General features: G+C 40.2%; 1 protein-coding gene across 1 annotated transcript in view; it reads left to right on the top strand.

Annotated features, from left to right (window-relative positions):
- Positions 1-1,844: 1,844 nt before the first annotated feature.
- LOC5564642 (uncharacterized family 31 glucosidase KIAA1161) overlaps positions 1,845-17,801 on the top strand; it is a 94,189-nt gene continuing 78,232 nt past the window's right edge. Inside the window, exon 1 of the mRNA XM_021853262.1 lies at positions 1,845-1,956. The gene's annotated coding sequence lies outside the window, so the exon portion shown is untranslated. The remainder of the gene's footprint in view (positions 1,957-17,801) is intronic.

The following is a 17,801-nucleotide window of genomic DNA, read 5'->3' as shown; positions in this document are numbered from 1 at the left end:
TACGATGTTGTTATGAATGTTCATTCTTCTTAAATTTATTGCATGTTTGATACCATGGTCGACGGAACCCATGAAAAATGAAAGTATTTTGAGACACTGATGCAATAATTACAAAGATATCATATAACAAATCGAGCTGTCCGAAACTGAGGGACAGGAGGTGCTTAACCAAAATTGTAATTTGTCCATATTTACTTCAATTATGGTACAAAATACATTCATACTATCAAATTAGGATTATGTTCGATCATGCTTGCGGGATCCCAAGTATTTTTTCATAATCAAAATAATTACTAAATAGGCTCAGAATTAAGAAGATACGTCAATTTTTTAAAGATTTCCAAACTTTTCTACTTTTTTGAAAAGGGATGCATATTTCAAGGATGTGTTATTCTACGCAAACATTAGTCTACATAATAGCTTTCTTTTCTACTAATACACCATCTTGATTGGACCATGATTTCTCAATGTTTCGACTTTGTCCGGTATTGGGTGCTGTCCGGCACTGGGAGATCTCCCCCTACTGTAAATTTGAGCTTGAGCTTGAGCTTGATTGGCCGCCCGTGGTTGCTACTCCAGTATCGCCAGATCAGCTGCACAGGATTAACAGGCACCCTCAGTGTATAAGTGCTGGTGATCTTCTATTTTTAGGCAACAATGGTGCCTGCCACGTCAGAATGCAGACCAATGAGGAGAAGGGGAAGGAATTGATGATGCATTTAACTGGCTCCCACGGTTGACCGTATGTACCACTGCGTCAACGCCAGTTCATGCGGGAAGGGTGAAAGGGAGGGGTAATTTTTATGGCAGGGAGGCTTGCTGGTTTGGTTAGCAGACTGCCTATGTATCAGGCGTAAAGGAAGGCAGGCTTTGATGATGAACGAATGGAAGCGTAGGGAAACGGTTTATTTCTGTCCGTCTCGGATTCTAGCAAATGCTATGAACTGTGATAGATACATCATGTATGATATATAAAGAGTGGTAGATAGAAGCAAGTGAAAGATACAACTACAAAGTACGAGGAAAGGGACGGGCCTGGGGTTGAACCCATGACCTTCTGCTAATGAAGCAGAAGCGGTGGTCTTTAGACCACCAACACCGTCTAAAACAATACTGTAAATTTGGTCCCTAAACTCCGACTTAACCGCCAAAAACTCCCATAACCAACAGTCGTGCACAAAAACTATATATTACTATTTTTCAAAGGTGGTAAATGTACTGTAGCAAACATCTACCACCACGACATTCACATGTTTCTACATGACCATCTAAATCCAAAGCAAACCATGACAGTTCAAAACAAAAGAAATGTCATGGCTTTGCAAAACTGTAATCTTCTTCTTCCCAACGTTTTTTCAAACCCGAATGCGAAATGACTCGAGCACAGTGGTAACACGATTTTTACGGTTTTCGGGGTTTCGACTTATTGCTCGGTAAATTTAGCGTAAAATTGAACTTGTGTAAAATATACAATGTAGACGAACGTACCCGGAATCAATCTCGAAGTGCGTTCTACAGCCCCAATGAACAAATAGATACCTCATCACCACCCACTGAAAGCCATCTCTGAAGGATGAGCTTTGTCCGTCACCCGATTTGCAGCCCCATCAGATATACAAATTTTTCTCGGTAAACACGAATCCTGCCGTCCATGAGGCAGTTGAGAACGGTATCGATCAAGAACGGTCGGTACCGCTGCTAACAGGTTCATTTCTCAGTTGAATCCATGATCTCGACGCGAAAGCACCCGCGTGTCGTCGCGCCGCATAACAAGAAAACGGTGGCAATATTCTTTCAACAGTTGGTTTACGATCGCTTCACGCCGGGGTAACGTGTGACACGAAAATTCGTTACGTTCCGGGACAAGCTTGGCTGGGGGTGGGGTCAGGCATCAGGACGACGCGACGCGATGACAGAAGTTTGCGTGTAGCGGATTAAGTGATCTTGTACCGAAAAGTGAGAGTCGAATGAAAACATATCATTTAGTAGTGCCATCATCGGTCTCGCGTGTTCGTGGTTCGATGTCGATTAGGGTGGCCCATAATGACCTGACTACACCACCCAAATGTGTACATTTGAACCCCCAAAAGTTTTTGTCAAAATTTGAGTGGAGTGCGTCAACTCTAATAGGGGGCTAAACGAGCTTGAAGTTTGTATGGAAAAACTCAACCAATTATAGCTTAGCTCAGTTTAGACTGACTACACATATTAATGATTGCTATGAGATGAACCAGCCTAGGGCTGAAAGTCTCAATAATAAAGAAAGAAAAAAAAATGATTGCTATTCCGTGATTGACCGAAGACAGTGAAGATGCACAAAAATCAACTAGAAGTTCGGCTGGGCCATAATCTTCTTTAGTGTGCCCCTATTTATACGTGGTCAATAACGGCGCCGGCTACGTCCTTGTACTCAGGTGGGATTGGGGGAAGGAATGTTAGTGTGTATCCTTTGCTATTTGGAGGCCGTGTTTACCTCTGCATCTCCACAAAGGTTACTGAGAGGGATGTTTGCTTATGGGGAGATTCACTTTGGAGAGTGTAATTTATGATTCTTACAGTTTGATTGTTCCATAAAAAATTGGGCTACCCTAATGTTGATATGCTCCTCTCGGGACCGTGCAAAACCCCCAGAAGGCGTCGACGATATGCTACTTGGCTACTCAAACACGATACATCATTATTCGGTAGGACTAGAAGTGCGACGTAAGCTCCTCGTGCGAGAAGTCCCGGTGGGGTTTGGATTGTGGGTAATTGATTTATGAAGCCAAGTCGCGTCGTAAATCAATCCACAATCTTCTGCTGGCGGTGGTCAACGAAATTGCACCTATAATATCCTATATCGCTAACGGAGCCAAACGGTGATAAAGCTGTGGCAGAGTGGTGTCTTCTGATGGTCGTCTCTGTTGATTGACAGTCCTATAACAAGCTGTATCCGTTGACGGGCTGGTGATGGTCGTGAAAGTGATACCGGTGCGTTTTGAGAACGACAAATTTCAACAGCAAGTGACTAAGCTTTTGAAGTGTATCAGCGGGTTTGTTATTCATCGAGACAATTTTTTATGCCAACAACGTTGTTATAGAATATGTATTAAAGTGCAATGACCCATCTATCATGAATTTTCGGTCAAATATATAATATAAACTTTGTAATTTGAAGTGCTAGAAGTTTGGCGTCTTCGACAACTTTTCATATTTGTCAAATATTTCGAAGCACGTCATAGAGTGAAACAAAAAAGTTGGTATGCAGCCTATGCGGTAATATATCGAATTGAATTTTTATCACAATTCTTCAGATCGAACCAAATAACTTTACTCTATACACCAACTCGATCAAATGCAACACAAATACGCTCGAGCAGAGAGAAACCTTACCTTTTCTGAGATGCGACCCGCTTTAAGATAGTGGCGAATTCATCAAGGGCGAAAAAACAATTTAATGAAAAAATAATACAAATTTTTTACAGTATGGCCCTAATAATGAGATAAAATCGACAAACGAACATAAAAGTCGCATAACTAGACTACAATTTTTAACCGGTATATCTCACAATCCAGATAATTTCGAAACACAGTAGTCTTCAGTAAAGTTGTTCTGGAGATGGAACGCCGTCTATGGCATTTTATTTAATTCATAATTTGACCACTAGGTGACGCTAGTGAGCATGAAACTTTTATTTTGCAGATACCTCAGGAGCCTGTCGACTTAAAAACACCATACGACGTCAATAAGCATGGAAGACTTGTTTTGTAGATATCTCAGAAGCCTGACCGCTTCATTCCCTGTCGAGCTTTCGGACGAGTCAGACGCATTGTTCCGTTTATCATCGCGCGATAATCTTTCCACAAGTGGAGTTTTTGTTTTTTCCTCACGCTGAGGTTTTTATTTTATATCCTTGCCATCCTGCTTGTGCAATAATTCGCAAGGTGATTCCTGCCGACGACGGGAAGCGAGCTGGCATTGGCGATGCCATTGCAGCATCGTTCATCTTTAACCAAAGACGATCATCGAAGTCCATCATCGTCATCATCTGGTCGCCAATAACAACAACGACGACGGCGACATAGACGAGTACGGCTGCTGTATTGGAAATTGGCGCAGCAACAAAAAAACTACCTACACCCCAAACGGATAGATAAGTAGTTTTACTCTTTATTGCTTTTCGCCTTATTGTTTTCCCATCCACCGTCTCACGTGATAGTTGTTTTCGGGTACATATCAGTGGTTGCCAACTTACGGCCCACGGCCCACGTTAGTAAGTTTAAAAAGTTTTTTTTTTTATTATTATTATTATTATTAATATTTGGATTGATTCATCAGTTATCATTATCATTACTACTAGTATCCTTCTTCTTTTTTTTTTGTTTTGTTTTGTAAATATTAGGTTAGTTGTTGATAGTTTTACTATTGTTTTTGGTTTCGGCTGTCCACTAGGGTGGTGCTAAGCCATCTCAATGGACGTAACCGATGACGGCGGGGGGGCGAAAAGGTTCGATATCTCTGATGATGATGTTGAATCAGTAGAATCTCCCTCATTTGAACTATTGAGTAAGCTCCAAGAATCGATGGATACGTCCGTCGAGGATAATGCAGTGCTTCCCTCCACCTCAGGGATGAACAATACTGGTCTGAAAATGCATTCTGTGGTTCCCCAAGCAATAAGTTTTCCTCATTCCCAGACAAATGGTTCTTCTAGCGCTTCTTCCACTGCGACCCCCCGCCTTAAAGCTTATCCGCCCGGATCTAAGGGTCCCTTTCTGGTTTTTTTTCGGCCCAAAGGCAAACCGTTAAACAAGCTTCAAATTCAGAAGGATCTGGCAAAGTCGTTTCGAGACATTGTCGAGGTGTCTTCGCCCAACCGTAATAAATTGCGGGTCACCGTCAGTGACCGCGAACAAGCAAATCGGATTGCTGGCTACGAGCTTTTTCTGAGGGAGTACCATGTCTACTTGCCTAGTCAAGAGATCGAGTGCTCAGGAGTAGTTACCGAACCGTTTTTGACATGTGAGGACATCAGATCTGGTACTGGAGGTTTTAAAAATCGTGCCGTTCCTCCAGTACAGATAATTGATGTCAAACAAATGAACCACGTGTCATCTGATGGCACCAAAAAACCTTCAAATTCGTTTCGAGTGACTTTTTCTGGGTCAGCCCTCCCGGACGTCCTCGTGATTGGGCTTCTTCGTTTACCTGTCCGTCTCTATAAACCGACGGTCATGCACTGCGAAAAATGCCAACAATTAGGGCACACCGCAACGTACTGCTGTAACAAACCTCGTTGCAGCAAGTGCGGAGAACAGCATGTGGAGGGCCCTTGTCCAAGCGAACCAAAATGTACATGCTGTGGACAAGCTCCACATGAACTAGTCGCATGCCCGAAGTTTATAGAGCGGGAGAAACGCACAATTCGATCCTTGCAACAACGATCGAAGCGATCCTACGCAGAAATTCTGAAAAAGATCGCTCCGACCAATGATCCACCAGCCCAATCGAGTAACAGCAATAACCTCTTCACTTCCCTGCCTATTGAAGATCTGGGCTCTGGCACTGAGGATGGAGAAGAGTACACTGTCATTAACACAGGAACCAAGAGGAAGCGAGCCATTGCAAAGCGGCTCAAACAACGCCAGCATGATCCTCAAAACGTTTCTGTTGAACAGGTTCTCCAACCATCTCTGGTAAAATCAAGAAGGGACAGAAACTCTACTAACGCAGTACCTCCGGGTTTCAAATTCTCAGTTGGAGACTTTCCGTCACTTCCAGGAACATCCAAAACCCCGGATGCCCCCATTTTTTGCTCAGAAAACCAACAATCTTGTCACCAGAAAAGTCGACAAGAACAGGTCGACGCTTCCGGAAAAATGACTCTTTCTGGGTTAGTGGATATCATCTTCCAAATGTTCGAAGTCTCGCCCGCAATAAGGAACCTTATCAATATGATTCTTCCTTTGGTAAAACCTCTTCTGAAGCAACTGGCTTCAAATTGGCCAATTCTTGACTCGTTCATATCTTTCGATGGCTAATTTAACCAACGAGGTCGGGGATATGATCGAAGTGCTACAGTGGAATTGTAGAAGCATTTTAAAAAATATAGACGAGTTCAAATTTTTAGTTCACAGTACGCGCTGTGACGTATTTGCCCTTTGTGAAACATGGCTAACTTCCGATAAAGATGTCCCTTTCCACGATTTTAATATTATTCGTCTAGATCGAGGGGATGGGTATGGAGGAGTGCTTTTAGGGATCAATAAACTCCACTCCTTTTATAGAATTGATTTCCCCTCGATGGTAGGCACTGAAGTAGTTGCTTGTCATGTTACTATACGAGGTAAAAGTTGCAGCATAGCCAGCGTGTACATACCACCTAATGTCAGAGTATCTCGCAGAGATCTTTCGGCCATATGCTGCGCTATGCCTGCACCATGGTTGATCCTAGGGGATTTCAATTCTCACGGTACAGCCTGGGGGTCACCGAGGGACGACAACCGCGCTTCCTTGTTATATGACCTTTGTGACTACTTCAACTTGACAATTTTGAACTCGGGGGAAGCAACACGATTAAAACCTCCAGATCCTCCAAGCATGTTAGACCTCTCAATCTGTTCGAGTTCACTATCATTGGATTGCACGTGGAAAGTAATTCAAGATCCCCATGGTAGTGATCACTTGCCTATCAGAATTTCAGTTACCAATAATTCGAATCCAATTCGTCAGATAAACCGCCCGTATGATCTCACCAAGCACATTGACTGGGAAAAATACGCCGAGGTGGTCTCCGATGGCGAACAGTTAGTGGATGTCCTTCCTCCGATGGAAGAATGTCAATTTCTCTCCGGGTTAATTATTGAGAGTGCTCTTCAAGCCCAGCGTCGCCCTTTTCCAGGATCTGCAGTACGAAGCCGGCCACCCACTCTGTGGTGGGACGACGAGTGTACTAAGGTCTATCGCGATAAATCCGCCGCGTTCAAAGAATTTCGCAAACGCGGTACACTAGAAAATTACGACCGGTTTACCAAGCTCGAGCGAAAATTTAAAAGCCTTGTAAAGGCGAAAAAACGCGGATATTGGCGTAATTTTGTTAACGGGCTATCGCGCGAAACGTCAATGAGAACACTTTGGACCGTCGGGAAAAGAATGCGGAACGCTTCAAAAGTTAATGAGGATCGCGAAAGCTCTCCTCGGTGGATCTTCGACTTCGCCAAGAAGGTCTGCCCGGATTCCGTTCCAACCCAACAAATCATTCGCGACACGCAAACCAACAGAAACGAGATGGATGCACCATTTACGATGGTTGAATTTTCACTTGCTCTCCTCTCATGTAACAACTCTGCCCCAGGCATGGATGGAATTAAATTCAGCATGCTTAAAAACCTCCCAGACGTCATGAAGAGGCGCATGCTGAATCTTTTCAATCGATTCTTGGAGGGCAACATTGTTCCGGATGACTGGAGACAAGTGAGAGTAATAGCCATCCAAAAACCCGGTAAACCCGCGTCGGATTATAACTCGTATCGACCTATCGCGATGTTATCATGCATTCGAAAGCTATTAGAGAAAATGATTCTCTTTCGGCTTGACAAATGGGTTGAATCGAATGGCCTTCTATCAGATACGCAATTTGGTTTCCGCAGAGGTAAGGGAACGAGCGACTGTCTAGCGTTGCTTTCTACAGAAATCCAACTGGCCTATGCTCAAAAGGAACAAATGGGTTCAGTATTCTTGGACATTAAAGGGGCTTTTGATTCAGTTAATGTAGACGTCCTTTCAAACAAACTCCACGAGTGTGGTCTTTCCCCAATTTTAAATAACTACTTGCATAACTTGTTGTCTGAGAAACGTATGAGCTTTTCTCACGGAACCTCAACAACTTCACGAATTAGTTACATGGGTCTCCCCCAGGGCTCATGCCTAAGCCCCCTTCTTTACAATTTCTATGTCAGAGACATCGATGACTGTCTCGTGGAAAATTGCTCGCTAAGACAGCTTGCAGATGATGCCGTTGTTTCCGTAACAGGACCAGGGGCGGATGATTTGCAAAGACCACTGCAAGATACTCTAGACAATTTGTCTACTTGGGCTGTAAAGCTGGGTATCGAATTCTCTCCGGAGAAAACTGAGTTAGTTGTCTTTTCTAGGAAGCGTGACCCAGTAGAGATCAAGCTTCAATTCATGGGTAAGGAACTCACTCAAGGCCTTTCGCACATGTATCTAGGGGTCTGGTTCGACTCCAAATGCACCTGGGGAAAGCACATCAAGTATCTGCATCAGAAGTGCCAGCAACGAATCAATTTCATGCGTACACTCACAGGAACATGGTGGGGAGCTCATCCGGAAGATCTGATAAAGCTATATCGTACAACAATACTCTCGGTCCTCGAATACGGTAGCTTTTGCTTCCAATCCGCCGCGAAAACTCACATCTTGAAGCTGCAGCGTGTTCAGTATCGCTGTATTCGAATCGCTTTAGGATGCATGAACTCAACTCATACAATGAGTTTAGAAGTATTAGCAGGAGTTCTCCCATTATCAGATCGTTTCGCGGAATTGTCGCTCCGGTTCCTCATCCGCTGTGAAGTGTTAAACCCATTGGTAATTGAAAACTTTGAAAAGCTAATCGAACGAAATCCTCAAACAAAATTCATGACACTGTACTACCGGTACATGACTCTGGAGATTAATCCTTCCTCGAATGTATCCCACGGTTGTTGCTTCCCAGTATTCTCCAGTTCAACTGTAGCTTTTGATCTGACCATGAAGCGAGAAATCCATGGAATTCCAGATCCACTCCGCTCGGAGTATATACCATTAATTTTCACAGACAAGTTTGGCCAAGTCAGCAGCGACAGAACGTTTTACACAGACGGGTCAAAAATAAATGATTCCACTGGTTTTGGTGTATTTAATGAATTTCATAGCGCCGCCCATAAACTTCAGAATCCTTGTTCCGTATATGTTGCTGAATTAGCGGCAATACACTACGCATTAGAGCGAATTGCCTCTCTTCCCTCTGATCAATACTTCATTTTCACGGATAGTCTTAGCTCCATCGAGGCTATTCGTTCAATGAGGCCGGTAAAGCACTCGTCGTATTTCTTACGGGAAATACGATCCATTTTGAGTGCTATATCGAATCACAAAATCACCTTGGTTTGGGTCCCTTCTCATTGCTCGATTCCGGGCAATGAGAAAGCGGACTCACTCGCCAAGGTGGGCGCTATGGAAGGTGATATTTACGAACGGCGTATTACCTTCAATGAATTTTTCACAATTGCTCGTCAGCAAGCCATGGTCAGTTGGCAACAAAAATGGAATGAAGGGGATATGGGCAGGTGGTTACATTCTATTCTCCCACAGGTATCGAATAGACCGTGGTTTAAGGGGTTGGACATGAGCCGAGATTTTATCAAGGTAATGTGTCGTCTGATGTCCAATCACTACTCCCTGGGCTCACACTTTTATCGAATAGGGCTCGCAGACAGCAATCGTTGTAGTTGCGGCGCAGGCTACCAAGACATCAATCATATTGTTTGGTACTGTCCCGAATACGAAATTGCCAGAACCAATTTATGTGCATCCCTCAGGACCCAAGGAAAACCAGATAAGGAAGACATTAGAGATGTGTTGGGTAGGTTAGATTTCGATTACATGTTCCTCCTCTTCAAATTTTTGAAGAAAATCGATGTTTTTGTTTGATTACCCTGTCTGTTGTTCCGCTTGTCCGCCTCGTTCCCCTTGAAACCATTTTGTTGTATCGTTACAGGTCGTTTGAGTCCGCCCCATGATTGACGAACAGCATCATACCGCCACTTTGCTGCTATCTGTGATCAATCAAACCCTTAAATCCCATCCTTTCCCCAAAGATAATTGTATTCCCTAACCTCGACCAAACCGCGAGTTTTACGGTTCCCCAAAACTAACATAGATGTTTAAGAAGCAAACAGATTTTGTAAACCAAATCAAATGAATTCGGCTCCGTTATGCCTGTCGGCGCATGAGCCTACCAAATAAACGAATAAGTAAAAAAAAAAAAAAAGCCTGACCGCTTAAAAAGATGGAGTCTTCGGCAAAGTTAATCTTGACTAAAATATTGATAGCCCTCAAGGTACAGAACCACTTAGCCAAAGACGCCATCTTTCTAAGTGTCAAGCTCCTAAGATATTTACACAACAAAAAAATCCTTCACACTAGCAGCACCTGGTGGCAGAGTTCCGAATCAGAATGGCATATTTAAGCAACTTTGTCCAACATGATTTTTCTATATTTAATCTAAATCGCGAAGTATTTTTTATTAAACACGAATAACCAAGGAGGTTGTACAAAGTACAAGGCGCCACTACTCGCGATACAAAAATTCACAGGACAGCCAAAAAGTTAAGATTTCAAAAATGTTCTAGAGCTCCCATGATGGCCCCAAAAAAAATTGTTGGCGCCTCTATGTAAGCAGGTTAACAAACCTGCTAATAATATTGATCGCAACGATACTGTAATTTAAAAAAGCATAATGTATTAAGCTAATAAGTGATGAAAGAAACTATATATCTGTTTTATTGCTTATTATATTTTTTTGCAATTTCTCATCGTAATAGGCTGTTTTGCATCACGCCAACCCGTCATGGAATGACCTTCTTACCCGCATTGTCGTATGAGTCTATATGCCCTATTTTTATGTGGGCTTCGTTTTAATTGGGCCGTTAGGTTGGCTATAACCTACTTAAAACGAGACAAACGTCACTTTTGAACATGAAGCTCGATTTATCAATGTTGGTAGCCCTGAATTTCTATTGTATTCAATATTTTGACAGCTAAAAACTCAGCCCGATTAGTGAAAGTCTTTTACTAGGTGGGCTGCAGGTACAGTACAACGAACGAAAGTTGAATGTATGTTGAATATAGAACCTGATCGTAGACCAAAAACGTCCAAAAGTATATCTACTTACTACAAAAACACTAAAATTTTCGTTATAAATTCGGGATAGATGTGGCAATCTCAGAATGTTTCTTAAGAAGGAATTCCGGTTTATTTCATTACTTAGAGCTTGTGGAAAACCCTCCGCAAAATAAATAAGCTTGTTCAACTAATCGTTTCCAACGGCCATCTAGTGAATTGAGCGACTTGCTCAATGCTGATCTATAACTCTATTAATTTCTTCTTAAGTATTTCAACTAGGAATTTCTTCTACATAATGTCTACAACAATTCGTTCGACATAATGTCTACAACAGAACCATAAACGTGCATCTCTGTCTCAAATTTCTAACAGTAACGATTGTTGCAGTTTAAGGTGAAAATAAAAGGAAGTTACATATCATAATTTCATGAGCACAAACCAAGAGAACCAAACAGTGCTCTGCGTTGAAAATTACATTGTTTGATCACCACACCATCGATCGAGTTTTCTGTGTGAACAAATGTATGGTTCTCCATATGTGTACACTTGAAAATTCGAGTTGTGGCATCGATTCATCCTCACCTTAAAAAACTACTCTGCCAAAGGCCTGCATTGCACTGTGTTTTATTTTCTCGATTTCATGCGCTTTTTGAATAGCGCCCAAACCGTTGATTTTAGCGATATAGTTTGTTCGGAGAAGTTTCTTTGTATATTGAAGCGCAACTTTTGACGAAAAAAGTTTTGTGATAAATCCACCAAGCAGTGCACAGTGGTCCAGAAACGCGGAAAGATGCATTTTGAGCTTTATAATGAAACATTAGACAAAAACGGTCTTCTACAAAGTTGTTTGTATTAGTTGAGCCCTTTGTTTGGTTTTATTGAAAATTAGGGTGGACCACATTTTCATAAAAATTGTCACGGTGCTCCCCTGACCGTTATTATCAGAAAAAAATCTCCATCAAATCTGTGCTTACCAGTCGATTTCTATAGCCAAGCTGCACGTCTGGGCAAAATTTAAAAAAAATCGTAGGGCCCGTTTTGAAGTTACGCCTTTTTGAATGTGTAAGTCCACTAATTCTAAGGAAATCTGAGATATTCAAACGAGTTTTTATTAGCCGTGATTATCAGAATAAATATAATATGAAAATTTGAATTAAAGTTGGTTTATATAGTTATTTGTTACTTCTGAGAGGAGTTTTGAATGAGAGGATAGACAAAATTTGGAGTAACGTCCTTTTGGAAGTGTAATCATTGAAAACACTAATTTCCAATTGATTAATTCGGCATTCTTTTAAGCAGGCATTCCGTTAAGCATGTTCAAATGTTTTAAATGACACATTGCACTTATATGTCGCCAAAGTCTTTTACGATTATTATTTCAAAGGCTCAAGCGCTGTATGGCATTACGGAGCAATGTTCGTGTCATTATTATTATTCAAAAAATATTGTTATGGCCCAACTAGCTACCTTGGGCCTTCCCTAACCGAGTGCTTAGAGTCCGTGGCTACCAAGCAAAGCCATGCTAGAGGTGATTGGGTTCAATTCCTGGTCGGTCCAGGATCTTTTCGTAATGAAAATTTCCTTGACTTCCCTGGGCATAGAGTATGTTTGTACCTGCCACACGATATACGATACAAAAATGGCAACTTTGGCAAAGAAAGCTCTCAGTTAATAATTGTTGAAGTGCTCATTGAACACTAAGTAGAGAAGCAGGCTCTGTCCCAGTTGGAACGTAATGCCAATAAGAAGAAGCAGAAGCCACCGGCTATTGCGGCTAATTTTGTACTGCCTTAGAACATAAACTTCAATTGCCGAGTAATGCACAATTAACCAAACTATAGAACTCTAGACCACTGTCAATACTTTCGTGATCATTTGTAGCATACATTACTACATTTATATTTTTCAAAAATTCTACAATTTTGCCATTGGGTTTCTTGGTCTTTTCGATTTCACGAACACGTAAGAGCTCTGTATGAATACAATAGTAAAAGAATTGTATAAATCAATCAGTCCATTCTCATGGTAACCCGTGAAGAGAAAGCCTCAGTCCTTGAAATATGCTTAAGAAAAGTAAGAAACATTCGTTATTATTTGGTTTAATTGAATTTAAAATCATAACACTTTCAGAGCATTATGCTATATGTCTCCCTTGAAAATCAAACTCTCTTGAGAAGATTCTATACCTCAACTCCGAATTTCATTAACCCGAGTGTCATCACCCTGAACGCACTATTAGACTGAATGCTATTGTCCCGAATATATAATTACCTTGTATGACATTGTCCCGTGATAATGAAATTTGAAGTAATGCCATTCAAGAAACTGGAACTTGCGGAGATGGTCTTCGGGTATTCGGGATAATGGAATTCAAAGTCAAGGGGTGTAATTTTGAAAAGATATATAAAATATGATTAAAACAGAGTTGTTCGTAAATTTCAGTTTTCAATACCGGAAAATCGTAAATTGTTCTGTGGCCCTGTTGATAACCTGCTGGACAACATACCAGAATATGGTTCCAATCCTACATAGAAGATTTCCATGTAAATTTATTTGTTTTCGATCGCAGACTGTGCTTGTGAAGTAAAAAAAAATCATACTTTTGGAGCCTCACAAAGTTTTCCAAATTGACAAAGACAAACACATAAAATTAAGCTCTGTAAATGCTACAAATTTGAACTCCATTAAACAAAATAACAACGGATGTTCTAAACTTTGCATTGTTTTCTTCCATTCTGTATCACCTTCTACGTTTTTAATTTTATTTTATTCCATACACTGTTATCCATAACCGAAAACCTACCTCGTAAAGTATTCCTTGACGTATACTTCTCTTCGATGTACAACAGGTAACAATAATTGCATGTAAAATAAACTGAATCGTGAGTATATGGGTTCACCAAGCTAGCCGAAATATTGTGTTTCAAAAACTAATTTGGTTACATGATGAAATTAGCTCCGTAATGCCTTAAAACACTTGAGCCTATGGAAAATCAGTTAATTGTGAAATACTTTGGCGGCATATAAGTGCAATGTGCCATTGAAAACATTTGAATATGGTCAAAAGTACAAGAATGCCTAATTAAACTATTGGGAATAAGTGTTTTAGATGGTTACGCTTCCAAAAGAACGTAACTCTAAATTTCGTCTATTCTCTCATTTAAAACTCTTCCCAGAACTTACAAATAACTATATAAACCTACTTTGGTTAAAATTTTAATATTATATCTATCCTGATAATCTCGGCCAATGAAAACTCGTTTGAATATCTCAGATTTCCTTAGAATTATTGGACTTACACATTCAAGAGGGCGTAACTTCAAAACGGGCCCTACGATTTTTTCGAAATTTCGCCCAGACATGCAACTTAGCTATAGAAATCGACTCGTGAGCACAGATTTGATGGAGAATTTTTTCTGATAATAACGGTCAGGGGAGCACCGTGATTGTGTAACTAACTTTCTTATTTGTAGAAATTATATTACACATGCTTCAGCAAACTTGTAGACCATTCAATTTAAGCAAGTTTGTCAAAAAAGTTTTTTTGTATCTCTTAAATTGACCGATTTAGAGTTTTTTTCCTACGGTGACATAGGGTGGTCCGAACAAAACTGGTTTTCTGGCTCTAGAGTTTAAAATTCAAATTTCTCATCAAAGTAGTCTATAAAACACTTTTAGAGCATTGAAAAATGCGTAATTTGGTGAGTGAAGAAACTCGCTATCTCCTTCCGTAGAGGAGTTATGCCTACTTTGATTGTGAATATCTCTGATTGGGGCAAACATAAAAAATATCTTTTAACGGCATTCAAAAGACAAAATAAAATTGTATATTGTATCAAAATATTACAGATGTGTTATTTTTGTAGCTCTAATAAAATGCCTTGAAAAACAAAGGATTTTGAGCAGAAAAACTTTAATAACTTTTGAACTAAAATAGATATCATCAATCTTTTTGCATGAAAATTTGCGTTTTATTAAGTTCTTAAAGTCGTTCATAGACGACTTTGACGAGAAGGCTGAAATAAGAAAGATAGGGCTCTAAAACTATTTTGAAGATTTTCATAGTATGTATTTTTTTATTATTTTGCATTTTGAGCATGAAAATAAAATTTTAGACAAAAATGATCTTCTACAGAATTGTTTCTAAAAATGTAAGCTTACATACTGTGTCATTTGAAACTAGGGTGGTCCACAATATCAAACATATCATATAATCAACTTTTTTATTTGCCAAAATACTGGTATATGCTCTTAGGCAAAGCGGTTGAACTCGTCTATGAACGACTTTTAGAACTTAACAAAACGCAAATTTTCATGCAAAAAGATTGTTGATATCTATTTTAGTTCAAAAGTTATTAAAGTTTTTGTGATAAAAAATATTTGACTTTCAAGACGTTTTATTAGAGTTACAAAAATAACACATCTGTAATTTTTTTGATATAATATACAATTTTATTTTGTCTTTTGAACGCCGTCAAAAGATATTTTTTTATGTTTGCCCCAATCAGAGATATTCACAATCAAAGTAGGCATGTTTTTGTAATTGTAATTGCTCAATCCACACCCTGGCAGACAATTATCCGCCCATCTAGACACGGGCTGGGTGAGGACCTACCAAGCCTCCCCCGTTAACATGTCCTATACCGTTTAGCACACCGGGATCTTCCACAAGCAGGCGCCGGAATTAAAGCGGTCCCACAAGCTTCAGATACATTAAATAGATATAGTCCCTCTGGCACTAAACCGAATAGCGGCCTTCATATCATCACTAGCACTGCCTATCCCGCACGCCAAACAAAATGCCGGAAGTAGCGTGCCGTGTAGAACATCCGATGTTCTACACAGCACATCACCTCCGACACCATGCTCAACGTACAGCAAAGACATCGCTAATAAAAAGCGGAATGCGTCATTCGATTCAGTGCCAGAGGGACTATAAATGTAACGAAGAGGAAATGAAAAGATAGTAGAGATGGTTTGGTTGTTGGATTGCTGAAACGAGAAGAAATAAAGTCATTACGTTAAAACGTGGTTTTTATAGTTGAATAAATGTATCGATAGTTTCTCATCTGTTTCTTTTCCGTGTCGTAGTTGCGTCGATTCTATCCACCTCGAGTTTTGTCGTCTCCGCTCGAGCAATGAGGACCGCGATGAAATGAAAATATAAAAATATGACCATTAGTGTTTATCTATTATTTAATGTGGTTCTCATTTGCTTTTAAATACCTAAGTAACATGTGAACTCTGCCTCTATCAGAAAATTCTAATGAATTATATTTTATTCTCCTGCACTTTCCCTAACACAAAGTATTCCTATTTAGTAAGACATTTACAAGTGCAAAAGCGCAAATAAAAGTGTGGGACCTCATCGAATCATGTTGATGCCCTCAGAGCACTCATTCTTCGATTTGCGAAAAATGAGTCCGCTGAAAACACCGACCCGACTCGACGCAATCGCGCACCTCTACAAACGCCTCCGCACATGTAAAAACTTCTGCGATAAACCTGTGGTGTGAAAGAAATGCGCAATATTATTTTAATTTCAATCCTAACTGCATGACCCGTAGGCTCTATGCGTATGATTGTTCATTATTTTAGCTAAATATACCAGTTATTCCTGTACATCAGAAGAAAAACGATTAAGAATATCTTGCAGCGTAAAGTTTAAGTGATCAAATGTTAATCCTTTCTTCGAACCTAATATCATTATACATTGGGTTATGCTATGCTTTGCGTGTGATACGAACAATTAGATTTATCAATATAATGCATTAGCATCCAGACAAATACCCTAGAAAATTTTCTTATTGTCCGACAAACATTTCAAAACAATTACGAACTGCAAAAATTCAACGGTAACTTTACTCAACAAAGCTTTCATTCGATCACCCTTAAAATACACAGTCATCAGTAGACCATGCACTATAATATCCTCCTAATATAACGCAGAGCTAAAAATCCTCTTTTGCGTTACCCAATCTGAACAAGAAAACATTTTCAAATACTTCCCATAATTTGTGCACGGCAAAACAGATTCCACTTTCTACGTAATGTAACCTAGTATGAACAGCTGCCCAACTCTCCAGACCTGCGCCCTCCAAGATCCAAGGTGCTGCTGCCTTACGTTCAAAACTTCTTTCCTCAAAGTCTGTCTATCAATTCCGAACTCTATTGCATACTACCATACCAATCAGACCCTATTCCTGACAAGACACAGAGTCATAACCCCAATGTGATGGATTTACCCAGTAAATCCACAACCTTGTCCTAACCCCTCTTACGTTTCGCTATCCTCGAAAGTCACCCATATTGATGCTTGGCAAAAAATATCAGTATTCAATACACAAATCCCAAATTACACCACATTACGTTGGTCCGTTTGGCGTCGCCGGTGGATACCTGTTCTGACATTCGTTTCTTTTAAACTCCATTTCAACCATGTCCCTCCACTTTATCAATACGAATGTTGACGAATCACGATAATCTGAAGATCGTGACCAGAACGGAGGTAGGATAAATCACTAGGGACCAACTACCACCACAATCAAAGTAGGCATGTTTTTGAGAGAAAAACAAGAATAACTCCTAAACGGAAGAAGATAGCGAGTTTCTTCACTCACCAAATTACGCATTTTTCAAAGCTCGAAAAGTGTATCATAGACTACTTTGATGAGAATTTTGAATTTAAAACTCTAGAGCCAGAAAACCTGTTTTGTTCGGACCACCCTATGTCACCGTAGGAAAAAAGCTCTAACTCGGTCAATTTAAGAGATACAAAAAAACTTTTTTGGCAAACTTGCTTGAAATTGAATGGTCTACAACTTTGCTGAAGCATGTATAATATAATTTCTACAAATAAGAAAGTTACAATTTCTATGAAAATGTGGTCCACCCTAATTTTCAATAAAACCAAAC

The sequence above is a fragment of the Aedes aegypti genome, chromosome 3, assembly GCF_002204515.2.
Source record: "Aedes aegypti strain LVP_AGWG chromosome 3, AaegL5.0 Primary Assembly, whole genome shotgun sequence".
Taxonomy (NCBI): Eukaryota; Metazoa; Arthropoda; class Insecta; order Diptera; family Culicidae; genus Aedes; species Aedes aegypti.
Note: the sequence above shows the minus strand (reverse complement) of the source record. Positions and strands in the feature narration are given on the sequence as shown.